This window comes from Pongo pygmaeus, chromosome 9 (genome assembly GCF_028885625.2).
Source record: "Pongo pygmaeus isolate AG05252 chromosome 9, NHGRI_mPonPyg2-v2.0_pri, whole genome shotgun sequence".
NCBI lineage: Eukaryota > Metazoa > Chordata > Mammalia > Primates > Hominidae > Pongo > Pongo pygmaeus.
In genome coordinates this window covers 8,932,994-8,950,929 of record NC_072382.2, presented here as the reverse complement: position 1 = coordinate 8,950,929, position 17,936 = coordinate 8,932,994, and the positions used below count along the sequence as shown (strand labels likewise).

At 45.6% G+C, this 17,936-nt stretch overlaps 1 pseudogene; it reads left to right on the top strand.

Moving 5' to 3' along the window:
- The first annotated feature begins 916 nt into the window (after positions 1–916).
- On the top strand, positions 917–2,323 carry LOC129007668 (keratin, type II cytoskeletal 8-like; annotated as a pseudogene).
- The last annotated feature ends 15,613 nt before the right edge of the window (positions 2,324–17,936 follow it).

Genomic DNA, 17,936 nt, shown 5'->3' with positions numbered 1-17,936 from the left:
GTGGGTGGGAACGTTTTTCTCTTCTTCCTGATTGTAATACTTCTTTTCTGTCGCTTTGGGCAACTACCTCCTCCCAGGAAGCATCTCTTTTGTCCTTGTTGGGTGTAGAGGCCACTCTAAGGCCCAAGTGGATACCATGTGCCACCATTAATCCTGTTTGCTCTCCAATTAACCTAATCCCATGTAAGTGGGAACAAAACTTTATAGTAAATATTTCAAAAATTATAGCTTTAGGAAATCATCTTCATGGTTGCTGGATTTGTCATCCACATCCCCAGGATAGAGAATTTCACCTTCTGGCCAATCCAAAAACTCTCTTGGCTAACTCCCTGGCCCTCTTCACCATCCATAGCAATCTCTAAGTACCCAGACCCCGACCATTAGGTGGAACTTTCTCTCGTGCACTTGATGGATGCTACCTGAAATCCCCCACCACTATTGCCTGGACCTGGGAAGGCGTGTGTCAAGATCTCCAGGGCACTCATGATTCTATCAAGGCGTGTATCTAGATCTCTAGGGCACTCATGATTCTATCAAGGCATGTATCTAGATCTCTAGGGCACTCATGATTCTATCAAGGCATGTATCTAGATCCCCAGGGCACTAATGATTCTATCAAGGTGTGTATCTAGATCTCTAGATCACTAATGATTCTATCTTTTGCAACCACTGTTGTGTTAATGACACAAAAGTGGAAGTTTCCCCGCAATGCTGTGACCCAACTCTAGTTGCCAAGTTCCCAAGGCCACAGCAAGATAAATAAGATTCCACTTGTGAGCAAGGAGACCATATACAGTGCCTTCTCCCAGATCAGAACATACAGAGAAAAAAACAACTGCCTAATCTGGGAAGCTGGGATTACCACCCCCTTCTGGAAAACAAGGGCTGACCTAGAGGCAGCTTCTCCACTCCTTGAATCTACATCTGGTTCGGCCTGCCTACCTCCACTCCTGCTTCCATCGTGTCCATCACGGTGACCCAGAAGCCCTACAAGGCATCCATCTCTGGCCCCTGGGCCTTCAGCAGCTGCTCCTACACCAGCGGTCCCAGTGCCCACATCAGCTCCTTGAGCTTCTCCCGAGTTGGCAGCCACAGCAGCTTCTGGAGTGGCCTAGGCACCAGCATGAGTCTGGGTGGTGGCTATGGCGGGGCAGTGCTATGGGGTGGGGGTGGGCGACACAGCCATCATGGTGAACCAGAGTCTGCTGAGCCCCCTTAAGCTGGACCTGGACCCCAACATCCAGGCTGTGCATACCCAGGAGAAGGAGCAGATCAAGACCCTCAACAAGTTTGCCTCCTTCATCGACAAGGTGCAGTTCCTGGAGCAGCAGAACAAATGCTGGAGACTAAGTGGAGCCTCCTGCAGCAGCGGAAGACAGCTGGGAGCAACATGGACGCGTGTTTGAGAGCCACATCCACAGCCTTGGGCAGCAGCTGGACAGTGAGCCGGGAGAAGCTGAAGCTGGAGGCAGAGCTTGGCAACACGCAGGGGCTGCTGGAAGACTTCAACGATAAGTACCAGGATGAGATCGACGAGCGGACAGAGATGGGGAATGAATTTGCCTTCATTGAGAAGGAGGTAGATGGAGCTTACATGAACAAGGCAGCGCTGGAGTCTCACCTGGAAGGGCTGACTGACAAGATCAACTTCCCCAGAGAGCTGTGTGAAGAGGAGATCTGGAAGCTGCAGTCCCAGATCTCGGACACATCTGTGGTGCTGTCCATGGACAACAGCTGCTCCCTGGACGTGGATGGCATCATCACGGAGGTCAAGGCCCAGTGTGAGGAGATCGCCCACTGTGGCCAGGCAAGGCTAAGAGTTTGCACCAGGTCAAGGATGAGGAGTTGCAGACCCTGGCTGGGAAGCATGGGGATGACCTGCGTCGCAGGAAGATGGAGAACTCTGAGATGATCCGCAGCATCAGTGGGGTCCATGCTGAGATTGAGGGCCTCAGAGGCCATTGCGGATGCTGAGCAGCGTGGGGAGCTGGTGGAGCTGGAGGCCGCCCTGCAGCGGGCCAACAGGACCTGGTGCCACAGCTGCTTGAGTAGACAGCTGAGCTCGGCCTCCGGGGGCCTCACAAGCCCTGGCCTCAGCTACGGCCTGGGCTCCAGCCTTGACTCTGGCAGGGATTTCAGCTCCTTCAGCCACACCAGCTCCTCCAGGACCATGGTTGGGAAGCTGGTGTCCGACTCCTCTGATGTCCTGCCCAAGCGAAAAACTATGGCAGTCCCTCCTAGCCTACCCCCTCCTGCAGCTACCCCAGAGCTTGTGGGGGAGGCCGCCGTGCAGGAAGGCGCAGGGAACAGGAGACACACTTGAGGCTCAGCCCTCCTCCACAGCCCACTTGTGCAGGGTAACTCCCTTGCCCATGCCTCCAGGCACAAAACAATTCCACTGTTTTGTTTTGTTTTTTCAAAATAAAGCCTCAGTTAGCTCTGCCAATTGTCAAAAAGCAAAAAACAAACAAAACCCAGAAAACTCTACCAGAGTTGTTTGGTCCCCCCCACTGGAGTGGGGGGAGATATCTTATATCTCTACAGACCCAACTTAGTGGCAAAAGATAGACATCACACCTCATAGGGCCTCTATTGCACCCCAAATGGGTTCATTTTCATTTGTGGTCATAAGTGGGAAGAAGTCACATCCCATAACCACTCCTAACTCCCCAGGGGACCTCCTGTTCTTTTAAGAGTAGCCTTCCTTTGTATATCAAAAACTTGGAACAGGGTTGAGTGTATGTTGGCCACCCTTGGCCGGTCACCATATAAAACCCTGTAAGACTGAGGAATACCAGAAATCAATGAGCAATAGGATTAATTCTGACAGGAACTGGAGTGGCAATAGAACTAGTGGCCCCCTAGGGTGGCTTTGCCTACCATGAGTTAACCCTAAAGAACTGACTCAAACCCTGGAATCATTAGCCACCAACACAGGTCAGGCATTAAAAGGAATTCAAGGATTCCCAGACTCTTTGGCAAATGTAGTTCTTGATAACAGACTAGCATTGGATTATCTACTAGCTGAACAAGGTGGAACCTGTGCAGTTATGAATAAAACCTGGACAGGTTGAGATTAACATTCAAACGATCTATCAGCAATCTATCTGGTCACATAGATGCTGGGTCACTGACTCCAGCTATATCTGGTCGATTATCAAAAATGCCCTCCCGGCCGGGCACGGTGGCTCATGTCTGTAATCCCAGCACTTGGGAGGCCGAGGCGGGTGAATTGCCTGAGGTCAGGAGTTCGAGACCAGCCTGGCCAACATGGTGAATCCCTCTCTCTACTAAAAATACAAAAATTAGATGTACGTGGTGGCGGGCGCCTGTAATCCCAGCTACTTGGGAGGCTGAGGCAGGAGAATCGCTTGAACCCGGGAGGCAGAGGTTGCAATGAGCTGAGATCGTGCCATTGAACTCCAGCCTGGGCAACAAGAGTGAGACTTCATCTCAAAAAAAAAAAAAAAAAAAAAAAAAAAAAAGCCCTCCCAAGTCTCACTTGGTTCTTACCTCTCCTAGGACCTTTGATAGCTGTCTTGTAATTATTACTAATCTTTGTCCCTTGCTTGTTTGACCTCTTTTTTTTTTTTGAGATGGAGTTTTGCTCTTGTTGCCCAGGCTGGAGTGCAATGGCACAATCTCAGCTCACTGCAACCTCCCCCTCCTGGGTTCAAATGATTCTCCTGCCTCAGCCTCCCGAGTAACTGGGATTACAGGTGTGAGCCACCACACCTGGCTAATTTTTGAATTATTAGTAGAGATGGGGTTTCACCATGTTGGTTAGGCTGGTCTCGAACTCCTGACCTCAGGTGATCTGCCCACCTCGGCCTCCCAAAGTGCTGGAATTACAGGCATGAGCCACCACTCCCGGCCTGCTTGTTTAACCTCTTAATAAAGTTTGTGTCTTCTAGGTTACAACAGTTCCAGGTAAAGACAATGCTGGCACAAGATTTCTAACCCATCCATCTTCTGACCTAGAGAATGAAAGCATCCTGCCTTTGGGCCGCCTTGGGTCAGGTATCTGGAGATTTTTACTCCTCTAGTGCTATGCAGGGCCTATTCCCATAAACTCAACAGGGAGCAGTTACAGAACATGGACCTCCACCCTTTTGCAACCCCTTTCAGATTAAGGAGGAGTATCTGATCTCTGAGGGGAGAATGAGGTAGGAGGCAGGTGGGACTCGACTCTGGGCCAGGTTGAAGACTGGTTGAAACTGGGAAGAGTCTGGGTGCGGTGGCTCACGGCTGTAATGCTAGCACTTTGGGAGGCCGAGCCGGGCACATCACTTGAGGCCAGGAGTTCAAGACCAGCCTGGCCAACATGGTGAAACACCGTCTCTACTAAAAATATAAAATATTATACAAAAATTAGCCAGATGTGGTGGCGGGCACCTATAGTCCCAGCTACTCAGAAGGCTGAGACAGGAGAATCACTTGAACCTGGGAGACGGAGGTTGCAGTGAGCTGAGATTTCACCACTGCACTCCAGCCTGGCTCCATCTCAAAAAAAGAAACTGGGAAGAGACACTGAAGGCACTTTTCCATAAGACCTGCCCACTAATGCCATGACTGTTTACCATTGCCATGGCAACACCTGAAAGTCACTGCTCATTTTTGAGCTATTTTAAAATAACCGACCCCTTAATTAGCATACCATTAAGAGTGGGTATAAATATAACTGCAAAACTGCCCCTAGGCTGCTACTCTCAGCACACTGCCTATGGGGTAGCCCTGCATGGCAGGGGCAGCCACGGAGCTGTAACGTTGCCACTGCTTCAATAAACCTGTTTTCTTCTACCCCCGGCTTGCTCTTGAATTCCTTCCTGAATAAAGCCAAGAACTTGCCCTGTGTCACCTTGAGATACCATATACATTTTAGGATGGTTATTTAAGAAATGTCAGTGAAAAACATCATTGTGATTTTAATAGGGATTGCATTGAATATGTAGATTGCTTTGGGTAGTATTCACATCTTAGCAATATTAACTCTTCCAATCCACAAACATGGGATGTGTTTCCATTAATTTGTGTCTTCTTTAATTTCTTTCAGCAATGTTTTGTAGTTTCTATTGTATAAGTCTTTTACCTCTTGGTTAATTCCTAAATATTTAATTTTATTTTATTTATTAATTATTTTATTTATTTTATTTTATTTTATTTTTTGAGATGGAGTTTCCCTCTTGTCGCCCAGGCTGGAGAGCAGTGGCACGATCTCAGCTCACTGCAACCTCCGCCTCTTGGGTTCAAGCGATTCTCCTGCCTCACTCTCCCGAGTAGCTGGGATTACAGGGGCCTGCCACCATGCCCGGCTAATTTTTGTATTTTTAGTAGAGACGGGGTTTTGCCATGTTGACCAGGCTGGTCTTGAACTTCTGACCTCAGGTGATCCACCCGCCTCAGCCTCCCAAAGTGCTGGGATTACAGGCGTAAGCTACTGCACCTGGCCAATATTTAATTCTTTTTAATGTATTGTAAATGGAATTGTTTTTAAATTTCCTTTTCAGATTGTTAGCACATAGAAATGTGACTTTTTGTGTGTTTACTTTGTATGTGCTACTTTGTTGAAATCATTTATTAATTCTAACAGGTTTTTTTTTTTTTTTTTGATGTGTGGAACCTTTAGAATTTTCTACGTAAAAGATCATATCAGGCCTGAGCCTGGTGGCTCATACCAGTAATCATAGCAAATTGGGAGGCCGGGGTGGGAGAATCACGTGAGGCCAGGAGTTTAAGGATGCAGTGAGCCATGATTGTGCCACTGCACCCTAGCCTGGGTAATAGAGTAAGACCCCAACTAAAAAAAAAAGGATCAATATAATCAGTGAACAGAGATGATTTTACTTCTTCCTTTCCAATATGGATGCCTTTTATTTCTTTTTCTTGCCTAATTGCTCTGGCTAGAATGTTCAGTGCTATGTTGAATGGAAATAGTAAAAGCAAGCATCCTTGCTTTGTTCCTGATATTAGAGGAAATGTTTTCAATGTTTCACCGTTGAGTATGGTGTTCACTGTGGGTGTTTTATATATGGCTTTTTATTATGGTGAGGGCATATACTTCTATTTCTAGTTTGTTGAGTGTTTATTTTTATCATGAAAAGGTGTTGAATTTTGTCAAATGCTTTTGCTGTTAGAAGGGGAATGGCCTGTATACTGAAAACTATAAAACACTGATGAAAGAAATGGAAGGAGGCCAGGCACGGTGGCTCACGCCTGTAATCCCAGCACTTTGGGAAGGCGAGGTGGGCAGATCACGAGGTCAGGAATTCGAGACCAGCCTTTCTAATATGCTGAAACCCCATCTCTACTAAAAATACAAAAAGTAGCCGGGCGTGGTGGTGCATGCCTGTGGTCCCGGCTACTCAGGAGGCTGAGGCAGAAGAATCACTTGAACTCAGGAGGTGGAGGTTGCAGTGGGCTGAGATCGTGCCACTGCACTCCAGCCTGGGTAACAGAGTGAGACTCCATCTCAAAAAAAAAAAAAAAAAAAAAAAAAAAAGAAATGGAAGGAAACACATATAAATGCAAAGATATCCCATGTTCATGGATTGGAATAATTAGTATTGTTAAAATGTCCGTGGTAACCAAACTACCCAAATCCACAGATTCAATGCAATCCTTATCAAAATTCCAAAGTCTTTTTTTATAAAAAAGAAAAAACAATCCTCAAATCCACATGGAATCACAAAAGACCCCAAATAGTCAAAGCAATCTTGAGCAAAAAGAACAAATCTGGAGGCATCATACTCCCTGATTTCAAAATATATTATAAAATTACTGTAATCAAAATAGCATGGTACTGGCATAAAAAAAAAAAGATATATCAACACATGGAACAGGATATAATGCCCCCAAAATAAACCCATACATTTATGGCAAATTGATTTTTGACAAAGATGCCAAGAATATACAATTTGAAAAGGATACTCTCTTCAATAAATTGTATTGAGAATGCAGAAGATGAAACTAGACTCTTATCTTACACTATATACAAAAATCAACTCAAAATGGATTAAAGACTTAAATATAAAACAAACTGTAAAACTACTAGAAAAAACAAAACATAGAGGAAAAGATCCACGACATTGGTCTGAGCAATGAATTTTTGAAAATGACCCTGAAAGCACAGGCAACAAAAGCAAAAATAGACAAATGGGATGGTATCAAACTAAAAAGCCTCTGGGCAGCAAAGGAATCAATTAATAGACTGGAGACAAAAACAGAATGGGAGAAAATATTTGCAAACCATATATCTGATAAGCAGTTAATATGCAAAATATATAACTCAAACAACTCAATGGCAAGAAAACAAATAACCCAGTGAAGTAATGGGCAAAGGACCTGAACAGACATTTCTCAAAATACATATGAATGGCCAAAGGTATATGAAAAAATGCTCAGCGTGACTAATCATTATGGAAATGCAACCCACAATGAGATATCACCTCACATGTGTTAGAATGGCTATTATTAAAAAGATGAGGCTGGGCACAGTGGCTCATGCCTATAATCCTAGCATTCTGGGAGGCCAAGGCAAGCAGATCACCTGAGGTCAGGAGTTCGAGACCAGCCTGACCAACATAGTGAAAACCCATCTCTACTAAAAAGTAAAAAAAAAAAAAAAATTAGCCTGGTGTGGTGGTGCACACCTGTAGTCCCAGCTACTTGGGAGGCTAATGCAGGAGAATCACTTGAACACGGGAGGCGGAGGTTGAAGTGAGTGGAGATCTCGCCACTGCACTCCAGCCTGGGCGACAGGGTGAAACTGCGTCTCAAAAAAACAAACAAATAAATAAAAATAAGAAAATAAAAAAATAAAAAGATTAAAGACAAAGTGTTGGCGAGGATGTGGAGAGAAGGGCACTCTCGTATACTGTTGGTAGAAATGTAAATTAGTGCAGCCCTAATATGAAAGAGTATGAAGGTTCCTAAAAAACTCAAAATAGAACTACCATATGATCCAGGAATCCCATTGCTGGGTATATATTTAAAGGAACTGAAATGAATATGTTGAAGAGACATCTACAATCTCATATTAATCACAGCATTATTCACAATAGCCAAGATATGGAATCAACCTATGTGTCCACCGGTGGATGAAAGAATAAGGAAAATGTGGTGTATATACAAAACAGAATACTATTCAGCCTTTTTTTTTTCCCCAAAAAAGGGAATTCTGGCTGGGCGCGGTGGCTCATGCCTATAATCCCAGCACTTTGGGAAGCCGAGGTGGGCGGATCACTTGAGGTCAGGAGTTTGAGACCAGCCTGGCCAATGTGGTGAAACTCTGTCTGTACTAAAAATACAAAAATTAGCTGGGTATGGTGGTGCACACCTGTAATCCCAGCTACTCAGTAAGTTGAGGCACGAGAATCACTTGAACCAGGAGGTAGACATTGCAGTGAGCCAAGACCATACCACTGCACTCCAGCTTAGGAGGCAGAGTGAAACTGTGTCAAAAAAAAAAAAAAAAAAGGAAATTCTATTATTTGCAACAACAGGGATGAACCTAGAGAACATTATGTTCAGTGAAATAAGCCAGGCACAGAGAGACAAATACCACATGATCTCATTTACATGCAAAATCTAAAAATGTCTACCTCATAGCCAGCTGCAGTGGCTCATGCCTGTAATCCCAGTGCTTTGGGAGGCTAATGTGAAAGGATTTCTTTTTTTTTTTTTGAGGTGGAGTCTTGCCCTGTTGCCAGGCTGGAGTGCAGTGGCGTGATCTTGGCTCACTGCAACCTCCACCTCCCGGGTTCAAGTGAGTCTCCTGCCTCAGTTTCCTGAGTAGCTGGGACTATAGGCACATGCCACCATGCCCAGCTAATTTTTGTATTTTTAGTAGAGACGGGGTTTCACCATGTTGGCCAGGATGGTCTCAATCTCTTGACCTCATGATCCACCCACCTCGGCCTCCCAAAGTGCTGGGATTATAGGTGTGAGCCACTGCGCCCGGCTGTGAGAGGATTTCTTGAGGCCAGTAGTTTCAGACCAGCCTGGGCAACATAGTGAGACCCCATCTCTAACCCCCCAAAAAAATTAGTCAGGTGTGGTGATTCACACCTGTAGCTCCAGCTACTGGAGAGGCTGATGCAGGAGGATCACTTGAGCCCAGGAGTTCAAGACTACAGTGAGCCATGATTGTGCCACTACACTTCAGCCTGGGTGGCAGAGTAAGACCCCATCTCTAATACAATACAGTAATATAAAAATGTTGTAGAATGCAAAGTATTGTTCCTAGGTGTGTCTCTGAGGGTGCTGCCAAAGGAGATTAACATTTGAGTCAGTGGACTGGGAGAGGCAGACCCACCCTCAGTCTGGCATGGCACCATCTAATCAGCTGCCAGCACAGCTAGATTAAAGCAGGCAGAAGAACATGGAAGGACTTGACTTGCTGAGTCTTCCAGCTTTCATCTTTCTCCCATGCTGGATGTTTCCTGCCCTCGGACATCAGACTCCAAGTTCTTCAGCTTTTGGACTCTCGGACTTACACCAGTGGTTTGCGGCTCTTGGGCCTTCGTTCACAGACTGAAGGGTGCACTGTTGGCTTCCCTACTTTTGAGGTTTTGGGTCTTGGACTGGCTTCCCTGATCCTCAGCTTGCAGACAGCTTATTGTGGGACTTCACCTTGTGATCATGTGAATCAATACTCCTCAATAAACTTCCCTTCATATATACATCTATCCGATTAGTTATGTCCCTTTAGAGAACTCTAATACACCTGTCTAACTGAAACTTTGTACCTTTTGAGCAATATCTTCCCATTTCCTGCTCTCCCATGCCCCTAGCCTCTGGTAATCTCTGGATACCTGATCTAAAGGGTGCAACAGCAGGATATTTTCATTTTTCAGGTCATAAGATGGGATGGGTTGAAACCTTGTGCCAGCATCATCTTTATGTGGAATCTAGAAGACATAAACTTAAGTAGGAGGTCAACAGGAAAATTATAATTTGGAGGAGGAGAAAAATTAATGCATCTATGCCCACGGCATCATGTTTTTTATCTTTGTGTTTGTGAAACAACAGCTTTAAGTCTTGTAGGAGCTCACAAGTGTAAATCATGGTGTCCTCCTCTTATGCTGTCAGGAATTCATAGGAAACAGATTTAATCTTGGACAGGTGTACCCAACTAGTGATTCCCTGAAGTTTAACAGCAGGGAAGGTACTTAACAATACCTGATAGGGGCTCTTCCGTTTGGGTTGTAATTGATCCTCTGGGGATCTTTTTTAACAAAAAGTTTTTCATAAGACTAGGTGTTCAGGTTGAACAGAGGAGCTATTTCTTTCCTGTGTGGGAAAGGGAAGTACTTTGTTTTTATAATTTTTGAAGGGCCTTTGTGCCTAGCCTAAATTCTAAGGGGTGGCACAGTGAGGCATGTTTGGCCCCCTGTTTCCTGTCATGGTCTGACTTCTTTTTTTTTTTTTTGAAGGCTTCTTTGGAATTCCCTTTGGCTAAGGGACTTAGAGTCAAAAGACTTATAGCTAATTAAACCTCCTAGGTCAGAAGGAAATGGAGGTGAGCAGGCACTCATTTGCCCTTAAAATCTTTTAAAGCAATATAAGAGTCAAAAACTAAATGCCAATAAGGTTATATGTCAAAAAAAAAAAAAAAACAGCATAGAATCAAGCTATATTGGGGGAAAACACTGTTTTCACAGACCTCTAAGACAAAACATTTTAGCACTGGGGCCCAACAATAGTCAGAACCAGAGGAAAAAAAGTCACAATGTTGATGAAAAGGTTGATGGAAAGAGCCATCATCCCAGGCCTTCTTAAATGGAGAAAGAATTGAAAGCAGTGAGACACAACAACAGTTGAATCTTTGAGATATGAATCCAAGACATTTTAAAATAAACCAGGTAGATTATTAAAAGCAAAACTTTCTGTAATTTAGCAAATCAATACCTTAAGAAAACCTGTTGCCAATATATAGACCATTCTCTAGAAAGTCTACCACAAACAGTTTTCCTTTAGTCATAGTCAGCTTAAGCTTAATCATACACAAAATTCCCTTTCACAAACCCCATCATGACCCACATGGACCATCTACAACATGCTTGGACTTTCTGACTTGTCCTATAGGACCCCTTCCTTAAAGAACTAATCATTTTACTCTAGGATAAGAATTTACTACACAAGATCCCTCCTCATATAAAATAACTTTGTATCCTTCCTTGTATCCTTCTTTGTATCCTTCCTAGTATCCTTCTTTGTATCCTTCCTTGCAAAAAGTACATCTATCCATAACTTTCTTCATATCTCTCTTGTTTACTTACTGGTTCCTTCACATTTTGAACCTCTCTTTTAATAACTTCCAAATTAGACAAAAATTATTATTTTTCCCAATAAAAAACACATTGGGACATATGGAAGAAGGTTAGTTCTAATATTGACAGGGAGCTTTTTCCCTCATTTGCTGGCGATGGTTAGGACATTCTCATTGTGAATGGTCCTTTTGCTTATAGTAGGCACACTGATTCTGGACCAGGAGCCAGTGAGTTGGGGGCTCTCATTTGGGCATCCCAGATGGTGATCTTGTGACACTTTCTCAGGATAGGTAATTCTAAGGTGGCAGAAGACTTAAAGTAACAGCTAACAATTGCACTTTTTGGCTATTTCTTTTCTTTTTTGAGACAGGGTCTCACTCCACTTGCCCAGGCTGGAGTTGCAGTGGCATCATCTCAGCTTACTGCAGCCTCAACCTCCTGGGCTCAGGTGATTCTCCCACCTCAGCCTCTTCAGTATCTAGGACCACAGGCATACACTACCATGCACAGCTAATTTTTTGTATTTTTAGTAGAGACAGAGTTTCATCATGTTGCCCGGGCTAGAGCTGTTTCTTTTGTCTTTTTTTTTCAACTCTTTTTCCCTGTCCCTATTGTTGTAAATTTTAAAGGCCAAGTTTCAGTATTGGCTCATAGGGGTTTGAGGTTCCATTGCTGCTTTTTGTAGCTTCCTCCTAATGTCAGGGGCAACTTGAGTAATAAAATGCATACCCAGAAGAGTTTGCCCTTCTGGGGAGTCTGGGTCTGTGTTAGTATATTTCCTGAGTGCCTCAACCAAACAACCTTGAAACAGAGTGGGATTTTCATCTTTTCCCTGAGTTACTTATCTAACTTTGTCATAATTGGCTGGCTTAACTACACACTTTTTCCTCCACTTTTTTCCCCCATGGCACAGCAGGGAGACAACAATACTTGCAAGTCATGGCAAGTTAAATTAAAAACATTGTCAACAAATTCTTCTATAAACTTTTCTAGATTTTCTGAAAACTGGCCAAATTTTTTGCATAAAGCCAAATCTGACATAGAAAATGGCACATGTATTCTAAGTATTACCCCATTTCCATCAGTTACCTCCTACAATGGACACAAGTTTTATTTTAGAGGCTAATATGGGGCCCCACTCCTGGTGGTACTGGTTGGGCTTACTACCTTGGGAAGTGAGGAATATAGGCTGGGGCTAGTTGGATAAGGGTGCCTGATAAACTTGGGGTGGACTCCCTCAGAATTGGGGGACTGAGGAGACTCCAGGAAAGATGTAGGCCTTCTAGGGGGAGAAGCTAGGAGGGAAACCCTTAGGCATGGCTTCCGGGTTCCTGGGAGTAACATGAGCCCATAAAGGACCATAAAAGCCTGTACATAAAGGACCTCCTCCCATTTTCCTTATTTTATATAAAATAAGTCCAATTGTAAAATAGCATTACAATATATAGAACCAAATCTATATATTAGGCCAAATCTCTTGGTTTTCTAATTTGTTTTGGACCCAAGTGGTGCTGCGATAGAAAATGAGTTTCTTTTTCGTTAAGTTGAATTTGAATTTGCTCCAACAGCCTAAAAGACACCCTAGTGGTGAGTCTTCTGGGATGTTCATCGTTGTCTCCATGTCTAACAAGGATTTATACTGGACATAGAAGTTTTTCTTTTCTTTTCTTTTCTTTTTTTTTTGAGATGGAGTTTCGCTCTTGTTGCCCAGGCTGGAGTGCAATGGCACGATCTTGGCTCACTGCCACCTCCGTTTCCTGGATTCAAGCAGTTCTCCTGCCTCACCCTCCTGAGTAGCTGGGATTACAGGCATGCGCCACCACGCCTGGCTAATTTTGTATTTTTTTACTAGAGATGGAATTTCACCATGTTGGTCAGGCTGGTCTCGAACTCCTGACCTCAAGTAATCCACCGGCCTCGGCCTCCCAAAGTGTTGGGATTACAGGCATGAGCAACTGCGCCTGGCCAGAAGTTTTTCTAAGTCTAGTGAGAGGGAAAACAACTGGGCTGTCATTATTTTTCCCTTTTAGATTCTCATTTCCTGCAGAGGTGTAAGCAAGGCATTATGGAAGTGGATTGTAGGCATTTTCCAGTGGATGAAGTACGACAAAGAAAGTATTTTTATCAAGCAAAATGTAGAAGGAAAAGTGTAAATGAAGTGGCAAGAAAAGAAAATGCTGCTACAGAAAATAACTTTAACTTTAAGGCAGAAAACAAGAAAAGGCAAGACCGAGATTCCCCTAGAGTGTGCCTCTATCCCACAATCCTGAGAGACAGTACCAATGCCAAAACCCTTGGAGTGCCAGGGGGCAGCCAACAGTGAACCCCAAAGGCCTGGTTGGGGCCACAGAACAACATGACTCTGGTGTCCCAGGGTCAACACAACAGGGGACCTCTCAAAGACAAGTGTTCTGCCTTAAACAACTGCCCAAATACAGTCTATCAGGGAACTAAAGCAAAAACTACAAATGAAACATACATTTCAGAGAAAAAATTAAAATAAAATAAAAGGCTGGGCGTGGTGGCTCATGCCTGTAATCTTTGCACTTTGGGAGGCTGAGGCAGGTGGATTGCTTGAGCTCAAGAGTTCGAGACCAGCCTGGGCAACATGGTGAAACCCTGTCTCTACCAAAAATACAAAAAATTAACCAAGTGTGGTGGCATGCACCTGTGGTCCCAGCTACTCAGGAGGCTGAGGTGGGAGGATCGCTTGAGCCCAGGAGGTGGAGGTTGCAGTGAGCCAAGATCATGCCACTGCAGTCCAGCTTGGAACACAGAGTGAGACTCCATCTCAAACAATGAATACATAAATAAAAAGAAAAAGAAAAACATTTAAAATAAAAAATAAATGGCAATGGAAAAATGAAAAGATGTTAGGGAAAAGACTGAGAGAAGGAGTGACAATGACATAGTTGGTCAGATATGCCATGGGAGACTTTGAAATGACAATCTAGCCCAAAGCCTTATTTCTTGGCTTAACATCAAGGGACAGAGAAGACAGTCACCCATCTGCAGGAGCCAAAATGGACCAGTCAGTCTCCAACTTGGGGCCTGGGTTAAGGGCTCCTCCCCAAGTTTCCCCAGCTTGAACAGGCTCAGCTACCATGGCGGATACTGGCGCACAGGCCAGTGATCTGCTCGTCAGAGTGGCGGGTCCCACACAACGCAGTAGCTCTGTGGCTGCTCACCTGTCTGCTCGGCTCCACTGCCTGCCAGGAAAGGTAATGGCTCTTAAAAGAGCCTTTGGCTAGTCTTACAGCTCTGCAGCATGTATTGCTGTAGCACCAGTCACCATCTCACCTACTCTCATTCATTGCTGTCTTGCTGCCTCTCATTGCCTCTCTCTTATTGCTGCCTCTTCACTGTCCGCCGCCTTGCCAATCTCTGTCTAGCTGATCACCATTTCTCCCTGTCTCTCATCGTCTCACCTCTCTGCCAATCGTGGATCACCAGTCTCACTGTCAATCACTGTCTCTCACCATCTGTCCACTGATTGCTGCCGTCTCTGCTGTCACATCACTTCTCTGCTGATCGCTGGTCACCACTGTCTCACTGCCACTTCACCAGTCACCAATAGCTGTCATCTCTGCTTGTTGTCTTTGTGGTCACCAGATGATACAGGACAGGTAAGCCCCAAAATTAGGGCTGAGCTTGGGTGAGTTCTTGGCTTCACCCAGGAAAGAATTCAAGGGTGAGCCAGTGGTGTTAGACAACAGCAACTTTTACCGAATGGTGCTGCTCCTTGCAGACCATGACTAACTAATTGGCAGTGCACCCAGAGTAAGAAATGTATGGGTTAGGCCAGGCATGGTGGCTCACACCTGTAATTCCAGCACTTTGGGAGGCCGACGCAGGCAGATCACTTGAGGTCAGGAGTTCCAGACCATCCTGGCCAGCATTGTGAAACCTCGTGTCTACTAAAAATACAAAAATTAGCCGGGCGTGGTGGTGAGTGCCTGTAATCCAAGCTACTCAGGAGGCTGAGGCAGTAGAATCACTTAAACCCAGGATGCAGAAGTGGCAGTGAGCCAAGATGGTGCATTGCACTCCAGCCTGAGCGACAGAGCAAGACTCCGTCTCAAAACAAAACAAAACAAAAAATGCCAGGCATGGTGGCTCACGCCTGTAATCCCCAGCACTTTGGGAGGCTGAGTTGGGTGGATCATGAGGTCAGGAATTCAAGACCAGCCTGGCCAGCATAGTGAAACCCCGTCTCTACTAAAAATACAAAAATTAGCCAGGCGTGGTGGCGGGTGCCTGTCCCAGATACTTGGGAGGCTGACACAGGAGAATCTCTTGAACCCAGGAGTCGGAGGTTGCAGTGAGCCAAGATCACACCGCTGCACTCCAGCCTGGATGACATGGTGAGACTTTATCTCAAAAAAAGAAAGAAAAAAAAGAAATGTATGGAGTCTTGGCAACTGTGTTTATATTCACTTAAATGCATTTTCAATTATATTCAAATTAAGGAGTGAGTCAATTCAAATTGAGGGGCTGGTTATTTAGAACTTTCTAGGAAAAGGGCAGTAACTTCCAAGTTGTTGCCATGGAAAGGGGTGGTAGCTTCCAGGTCATTGCCATGGCATTTCTAAATGGTCACGGTACTTGTGGGAGTGGCTTATGCTAATGAATAATGAGGGCAGCCAGGGATCACTTTCCTTGCTATGTGCTGGTTCCTGCCAGTTTCCTCACTTTATCCTGTCTAGATCAGATCCTGTTTTGGTCAGCAGTGTTGTGATCAGAAAACAAGTCCTACTGGTCTCCTACCTCAGAAAGAGCACAGGATTGGCTAATTTGAATAACTCTGGTGGGTTTGGGGGCATAGGGGCTGTCTCTTGTTGTCTAGCACCTGGCCCTGATTTGATTCAGGGCAGGAGAAATATTGGTTTGGTGTTTGAGGGTTGAGTAAGAAAGTAGTTCAGAGTATGGGCTCTGGATCACAGGAAAGATGGAAACAACTTTAGCCATTAGTTTGGCCCTTAGGTTAATGGATGCCAAACAGACAAATACACAATCTAAGTAATCACAGTACAGTGCTCTGAACCAATGACCTATATGTGATGTTTTTTCTCTTTTGGTCATAATACAACAGTCTAGGAACCAAGGGTTAGAGGTGGATGTGGCTTCTCTTACTTAGACAATAACCATCTGTCTTAGTCTGTTTGGGCTGCTAAAACAAAACCCCATACAATGGGTAGTTTATAAATAACAGAAGTTTATTTCTCACAGTTCTGAAGGCTGGGAAGTCCAAGATCAAGACACTGTCAGATTCGGTATCTGCCAAGGACCCATTTCCTGGTTCACAGATGGCACCTTCTTGCTGTATCCTCGCATGGTGGAAGGGGCAAGGCAGCTTTCTTGGCCCCTTTTTTTTTTGAGACGGAGTCTCGCTCTGTCGCCCAGGCTGGAGTGCAGTGGCACGATCTCGGCTCACTGCAAGGTCAGCCTCCTGGGTTCATGCCATTCTCCTGCCTCAGCCTCTGGAGCAGCTGGGACTACAGGCACTTGCCACCACGTCCAGCTGATTTTTTTGTATTTTTAGTAGAGACGGGGTCTCACCGTGTTAGCCAGGATGGTCTCGATCTCCTGACCTTGTGATCCGCCGGCCTCAGCCTCCCAAAGTGCTGAGATTACAGGCGTGAGCCACCACGCCCTCTTGGCCCTTTTTAATAAGCTCACTGATCTCATTCATGACAGTTCCACCCTCATGACTAATCATCTCACCCCAAGCCCTATCTCCTAGTTCCATCGCCTTGAGGGTTGGGATTTCAACCTGTGAATTTTAGGGAGACAAACATGTAGACCATACCACCATCTCATTACTTTTTTCAACTCTTACTGGACATAGTTTTAGACTTAGAGAGAACTTGCAAAAGTAGTACAAAGAGTTCTTAAATATTCCTCACCTGGCTTCTCCTAATGGCAGCAGCAGCCCATCGGGAGCCACAGCTGCGAAGATGCAGGCTGCAGCGTGGGAGTCGCAGAGGAGGAGGCACAGCCGGGGCTGTGTGGCCCACGGGGCCGGCGGGAGCTGGGAACAGGTGAAAGCCCCTTTGGCAGGGCAGGAGCCAGCACCCCTGGTGCAGCCGCAGCCACCCAGCTGCAGCTCCAGACCCCAGCATCCCTGCGCTCTTCAGGGCCCAGGAAGCCTTTTGCCCCCACAGGCTTGAAAGTGCCTGCTCCCGCTCCCTGGCCTCTCCCCACTCCTGGAGCAAAGTTGTGGCCCAGCCTAGGCGCTGTTGCAACCCAGCTGGGTGTGTGCACACTCGAGGTGGCATTGACACACCAGCCCCCTGCCACCTTGGCCACCTCCAGACTTTGGGCACTGATAAGCATGGGAGGGAGGCCAAGGCGGGGCTGGGTTCGGGCCTGCAGGCTCCCCTCAGCATGAACAGCCTGGGCACCACGGACAGGACAGCATGTTGATGGTGGCAGGAGGCAGACAGGCTCCTGGGCGGAAAGGGGTGGTCCTGGTGAAACCCTACCTTCAAGCGAGAAATGGCCTGAAGCCTGGGAGCTGGGCTGCCAGTTCTGGGTGGAGTCCGAAGTCCTGAGGGAGAATTTACGGTGCTTTTTCCAGGCCCACCCATAGCCGTCCATGGGCCAATCAGCACGCACTTCCTCCCTTCTGATCCTATAAACACCCAGGACTCAGCCAGACTCCAA